The sequence below is a fragment of the Pollicipes pollicipes genome, unplaced genomic scaffold, assembly GCF_011947565.3.
Source record: "Pollicipes pollicipes isolate AB1234 unplaced genomic scaffold, Ppol_2.1 Scaffold_6138;HRSCAF=7277_pilon_pilon_pilon, whole genome shotgun sequence".
Taxonomy (NCBI): Eukaryota; Metazoa; Arthropoda; class Thecostraca; order Pollicipedomorpha; family Pollicipedidae; genus Pollicipes; species Pollicipes pollicipes.
Window position 1 is genome coordinate 6847464 of NW_023596818.1, and position 7158 is coordinate 6854621.

The window sequence follows — 7158 nt, forward strand, 5'->3', positions numbered from 1 at the left end:
ATACCATACCCGGTTCCCATCAGGCATCCCGGTAGCCAAAGGTCGGTTCGGTCAGGGAATCCCATGAATGTTGTTGAATGCATCCCGAGATAATGCAAATACAAGTCGTCCATAGAGGCCCCGTCACTTGGCGAAGCAAGTCCGCAAGCAGTTGTTTGCTTTCAGTTCTGCAACTTCGTCGCCAAATAGCTCGCAAATGTGTCCATTCCTGTCGCCTGTCGTACACTGTAAATCGGTGGCTTTGTTCGCCGTTGGAAGCGGCATTGTTAGCATTAATAGCCACACGTCTCCTTTCCACCCTCCTCTGCTCTTCGCCCTTCCTAATCTCCCATCCCGCAAGTAATTATTTCGAGCGTTTCACATGGTCGGCGTCCACCTCCGAGCACCGGCTAGGCAAGTTTTGTTTCATGTAGCTAGAACTCCCTGCACAAGCGGCGCCGCAAAGTTCAACGGGTGACCCTTTTGACAGACAAGCCCGCGGGGTTAGCGTGTGCACAATGGGCTGCACTGCCGCCACGGGCCTGGGTTGACCGCTGTCAGCCAGTCGCCAACTGACTAGAGGTCTTCACGGGTAATATTTCCCTCACCCAATCCGCCCGCTACCCGCGGTGCAGTGCCCACACCCACCCGCCACTCATTTCAAATCAGCTATACCCGCCCGTCAGCCACCCCTTTGCATGTTTCCAGCTCTTCAGTTATAAAGCATAGGACGTTTTAGAAAAAAGATGCATCTTAGCTTGCTCTCTTGTATTGATGATTGAAAAGGGAGTTTTAATGGGCCTATTAATAACTAAAAACCACACAAGCAGTAACATTCCACAGCATTTCTTGGAGTCTCTTCTAGACATTTCGTATGCGATGTTACCACACCTGTACTCACACTTGCAGGTGTCCTAAAATATGCGCTCAATCCATCCCGTTGCCCACTTCATATGGATTACCCAGCCATGGGTTTACATCCCTTGAAGTCCTCTCCAGTTGACCTTACAAGCAGTCAGACCAAGCTATACACCTGCTCTGGGACCGTCCCGCAGTGTATCTGCATGCCATGGCACAGCAGCTCTCCCTCAGTGAACGAAGACGGCGCCATTCATGTGACAGAGCCTGGTGGTATCCAGCACCTTACCCCTCGTACATCGCAATGCTTTTCCCTGCATGCCGTGTGTGTATGGGCGCCCTCCAGAGGCGGACGGGGTCCCAGCCGGGTCCTCTCGGGCCTCGGCCGCTTTCTCACGTGGCACGGGCCTGTGGTGGGCGTGCGTGCGCGGCGACCGACGACGTTACCCGGACCACCGGGCCCGGTTGCTGCACACGGTGCCCCGCAGCCCCGCCAATGTCGGCCCCGCCGCCGCCACCGCCGGACGACACGCGAGCAATGGAAGGACGCCGCTGAGGTAGGACGGTCGGCGGCGGTGTCCGAGGCGGGAGGTCCACCCCGCCTCCTGAGCTGTGCTGCTCCGATGGGAATCCAGACGGCAGGGACGGTGTGCGTGGGATGTGGTGATCTCCAGTGGTTGGCACGCCGCCGTGGGATGATGTTGCCATGGAAACGGATAGCACCGAGGCGTCGAGCTGGAACTCCTAGGATAAAGTTTTCAAGATGGCTGAAGGTGCGGTGCGTAGTCTGGTGTGCATTTCATCGCGTGCTGTCGCGGTGAAGACCTCATTGTATGGAAAGGCTACATGTCATGCGAATGTAAAAGCGGCTGTTTTGAAGCGAGTCTGGGTGCGCTGTCTTAGCCTGGCTTTGGGCTTGTTAGTGACGAATCAATCGCGATATAATCCCGGATTACACTGAGTCCTTTCCCAGCGGCGATCGAGTCATATGAAGGGCGCGGTTTCGTGTCCGGGAAATAAGCGATTTATCTAGTAATTTATTTAGCGACGAGATCCCATTCAAGTGAAAGCAAGTCGTATGCTCGTTATGGCTTGGGAAAACTGAATCTGACCTAGTGTGAAATTCAAGGTCAAATGACCGGATACTTACCATCGAAATATCAACCAGCATATGAAGTAGCGTTCGTCAAAAAGTCCTGACCTCTGAAGCGCCCATCAAGGTTAAATTCAGGTTCAAATGACGGGGAAACTGTATGTTGAGTGGCATAGTCCCCGACCATTTAAGCCTGAATCTGACCTTGAAGGATGGCCTTTGAAGGATCAGGACGTCTGGACGGGCACCAGCATATGCGCTTAAGACAGCTCTGATGCCTGAGAACCCGAAATTGGCCGGTAATCTTTGGTTAGCATGAAGTACTCTGTCATCTGGCCATAAAGAGCTTCCTTGAGGAGCCAAAACTCGTGAATATCTTGATGTTTAGAAATCAGGAATATGCTGCTTATTTTTGGATGACATGAAGTTCCCCGTTTTTTGAGTGGACGGGATTGAATTTGGCCTTGAATTGTGTCCTTGAGAGGTCAGAATGTATAAATGCATGCTAATGTATGCACTATTGAATGTTCTGATGCTTAAAAATGCGAAATCGGTCAGTGGCTGATGGTGCGGAGGTGTTTCACCATTCGTCCGTAAATTTCACCTTGCCCGCCATGTAACATTGAAAAATAGACGCTGTATTCGGTGTTCTCGTTTTATAACTGACCACGTGAGCGCTATCAACGAAATCAAAACTGGCCGCCAACTGAACTGCTAACATTAAGAACATCACGGTCCGTCCCGACAGGCCAGCCGGTTAGAGCGCCAGCCTTTCGGTCCCCCCACCCATGGCCGGCAGATTCGAGTCGCTTTGGACGCTCGATGTTTGACCGTCACAGGTATGGCCTGCGGGCCTGTGGCAGCAGCCGCGCTAAAGGTTAGGTGGCGTCAGGGGGCAGGACATACCCTGCCGATCATCACGGCTCGGTAAACCTTCGCCACCAAATCCTGTTGTGAACCTGAACTTGCACAATCGAATGGAAGGGTTCACGGTGTACTTAGCACTGCTTAGAGTGAATACTGATCCCAGAAATATATGAATTCAAAAGGTTTGGATTAAACCTTGAAACATATATTACAAATAAACTTCTCAAACGCTTTAATGGAACAACTAGCGGCGCAAAAGCCGTGCAAAAGCACAGACACGTAAAAATGTCGATTGACCGCTTTCTAATCCGGACCTTTGGAACTAGTAACGGTTAAACGAGATTCATGAGACCTCTGCAGTGAGACTGCGCCCCCTCCCGTTATTCAACGAGTCGTAAGCTGTTAATCACTGCGCAATCCTCAGAAGAAAGCCTTCAGGCTTGCGGGTAGCAAGTTAGGCTGAAAAGTGTGACGCATTTGCGAAAAAACTCCGCCTTTTCATGCTGCCAATTTAAGGTTGCATTGTATTGAGGCCCTCGCCATGAAAAGGCGAAGTATGTTAGTCTTTCTTAAAAAAGACTTTCTTTTTTAAAAGGGTTTGCTTCTTAAACATACTCGACTGACCAAGTCTCCCGTATATAAACGGAATTTACAAGAGGATACGTTAACTTATCTTTGGTCGTTTTTTAAAGGCACCCTGACCTCAAAAAGATGAATAAGGCTTGAACGTTGCAGCCCACACAAGATGTTTTTTCATCGTGAACTTTCGATAGCTGCGAAAGAGCTGTCCTCATCCAGGGCGGTAGAGCTTGACGGCTCTACACCGCATGTGAACCGTAAATGTGTCCCTGTTCCTGGGCTTTACTTGCTGCATTCCATCAACACCTCCATCCCCGATGATGTTTTCCCTGCCGCCTGGAAATTCGCATTTCCCTTCGTCTTGGCAAACCGACTATCGCGATATTGACACACGTGTTTGTGTCATACCCATCCTGTCTCTACTGTCCAAAATGTGTGAGAAAGTCGCCAGTCCATACAGACCATACAGTTCATACAGATCACACAGGTCATACAGACCATACTGACCATACAGACCCTGCAAACCATGCATTCCATACAGACCATGCCGACCATGCAGACCCTACAAACCATGCATTCCATACAGACCATAGACCATGCAGACCATACAGACCGCACAGACCTTACAGACCATACAGACGATGGTACAGGGCGAGAGAGGACGCCCTGCAGAACGCTATTAAGTAGGCGGTAGGTCAGATCAACGTTAGTCGGATCGTCACAACCACTTCGGTTGATAAGAACCGCCCCTGCGATCGTGTAAGTCAAGGGATGTTGGTAAATAACATATCAAAGCAAGAGAAATCAGTTATCAATATGTGCCGCCCTCTTGATTTGCTTGCAACTTGTGTGTGATGCACAACCGGGGCCTGATTACATGCTAGTGAGGTGATAAAGTCGCACTTATAAAAACCTAATACATATTTGTGAGGACATATATGTGTCACATGTACTCAGATAAGCCTGATGTAGTGAATTTCCAAGGTAACAGAAACAATTTTATTGTGTTATTGATGCGTGTGCAGCTCAGTGATGTTCACAAATTATGTGATATTCGCATGCATTCCATTATTGACAACATTTGACAACTTCTTCAAATGCCGAGCTTTAACTCGCGCATGCGCGCTGGGTACTCGGCTGGGGTCCCCCTTCCCACAGGGCTCTCGGCCCACTCGTGGCTGACGCATGCAGCCTGCCCCGGACAAGCGGGGTGACGCGAGGATGCGGGATGAAGCAAGATAGAGAATAGGAGAGGGACGGATGCCTTCGTCCGACGCCGTGCCGGGCGTTGCCTGATAGCTGGAAAGCATTCCTCTGACTCGTCAGTGGTTGAAGAACGTTCGTGGATGACTTTGCATGCAATTCACGGTGCTATCCGCCTGACAATCCGTTACCAAATGCGTTTCTAACGACTCATCGCTCGGCGACATGAAGCAGTGTTCCAGCACAGCGTGCTGCTCAGAAAATAGATAATGGTATGTTCCCTGCAGATATGTATTCATCCATCTCCTGACAGGCATAACAAGACAACAAGGCACGCTCAGTACGCTGGACATCAATCCAGCAACGCTGAACAAGAAGAAGAAGAAACCGTGAACGATTCATTCAGCTGAGCTGAATGTTACGAACAACGCGCAATAGGAGGCGGCCACTACGCGTTTGCACGCCTCCACAGCGCGATGGAGCCACGGCATGTGACCGTACCGGCTCAACTCCAGCAGAGCTGAGTGTAACATGACCGTACCGGCTCAACTCCAGCGGAGCTGAGTGTAACATGACCGTACCGGCTCGACTCCAGCGGAACCGAGTGTAACAGACGCAAACCTGGACAAGTTCAGTGACGGGACAAGACGTCACCTGTTGGTCCGAGGTCACGCCGTTACCCTGCGGCGGGCACGAGGCTGCCGGGGTGCAGGGGACATCACAGAACCTGCCGGGCCTGACTCGGCTGTACCCAGCAAAGAAGTCGGCAGCGAGGAGACTGGACTATTTTCTGCTGCGCCGGGGGTTGACGTCCTTTGGCGTCGTTTTTCTGAAATCAAGAAAATATATTGGTTATGTCGAAACGGACCCGGGTGGCTTCTGCTGTTGGTAACCGCGATGTGAAATACATGCGCGGCTGGTGAAGCTTGCAATCATGTGGGGCGTGGTTTCCTTCGTTTGAAAGCAAGTGCGGCAATCCATATTCATGCATCCGAGACTTCACAATGGGAGGAGTCAAACCATGCAATATCAAGACTGGATTGTTAACAATAAGTGTGACAGATTACGAGAGCTTCAGAAAGCTGCCCATCAGTAGCGATGCTATCCAAGTTATAGCTAACGGATCCTGCCCGGCCCCATCCTGCGACCGCTGATGTTTCGTTATTCGAAGACCTGATCCTGAAAAACAGGATTACCAGCCCCGTCGGTTATAAATTCATCAGATATCGTGGAATTTTGTTGCCGTCGATCCTTTCCAGAGAAGCAGGATGACCGAACCGGTTAGGAGACGTCTGACGCCAGCTTTCGCAGGACTGCAAACTGCTGCAAACTCCTCCGCAAACTTAAAGTGAAATGCCATCGCCCCTTTTCACGCAGTGGGTCAAGTCACACTTCTTGGCCGCCTTCGAATGACCTCACTCTAACGCGCAAGAACTGGTTTCTGTCCTCCGGGGCGCTGCAACGCCGGATATTGCATATGCTCGGCTGTAATATTGGGACGCGTTGCCCGCTAACCTATCTCTGACAACGGCTCCTCGGGACCTATACAGCTGGCATTGTGCCAGCAGCCTGAGTTTAGATACGCAGCACAAAAGTTTTCTGCTCGACATGTGAGGGTGTCCGGGTCGGGATAAAGAGCACGCTGACAGTCAACTGAGACATAGCGCAACCACAGTGAGCCGTCGACGATCCGCGCCCGGGACACATGCTCGATCTGGGACTTCCCGGGACGCATTCGATTTGGGGACATCCCTGGACACGTTTCCATCTGGGATGTTCCGGGAACACAGTACTACGATCTGGGCCGTCAGGACACATCTTCGATTGGGACGTCCCGGGACACAACATCGATCTGGCACATCCCGGGACACATATTCCTCTGGGTGTTTGGGACATGTACTCGATCTGGGACGTGTCGGACACATTCAATCTGGGAATCCGGGAACATATATAAATCTAGACATATCCGGGACATATATTTCATCTGGGGTGTTCCGGGACAACGTAACTTGACTCTGGCACGTCCAGAGCCATTCACTGGGGCCTGCCGAGCTCCAGTGTCGTGTCCTACGGCCGCGGCCATCCGCCTCGACCTCAGTGACTGTCTCGGCGCCTGGCAAAGGCACAAGGTGAAGTCTCTCGGCGCCACCGAAGGTTACCGAAGACCGCCGCTGCGGACTGAGCGTCCCGGCGTTCACCTGATGGGGCTAGCGCAATGCACGCGGTCGGCCAGCCCCCGGGAGACGGTGGCAAGCCGCGAACTGCGTCCCGGGAACCACAGCACGGGGGGGGGGGGGGGGCGGCCCGTGTCCGTCGTAAGCCAAACCAAAGCGGGCCCACACTCCCCACGCCCGAACTTTTCGCCAGCCTCGGCATAGCCAGCCGCACTCGGCCGAACTGCAGATCAGCTGCCGAAAAGCGCCAGCAACGCGCCCGGCGTGTGATGCTGCCAGTTCGGGGCTTCCGAGCCCGGAGCTGACAGTTGGGGCCAGCTCTCGCGCCCGCGCCACTCACCCTGCGCCTGCATTGCAGGGCCACTCCGCTGGCGGTAAGCTGCTGTAGCTGGACGCGCCGTGGTC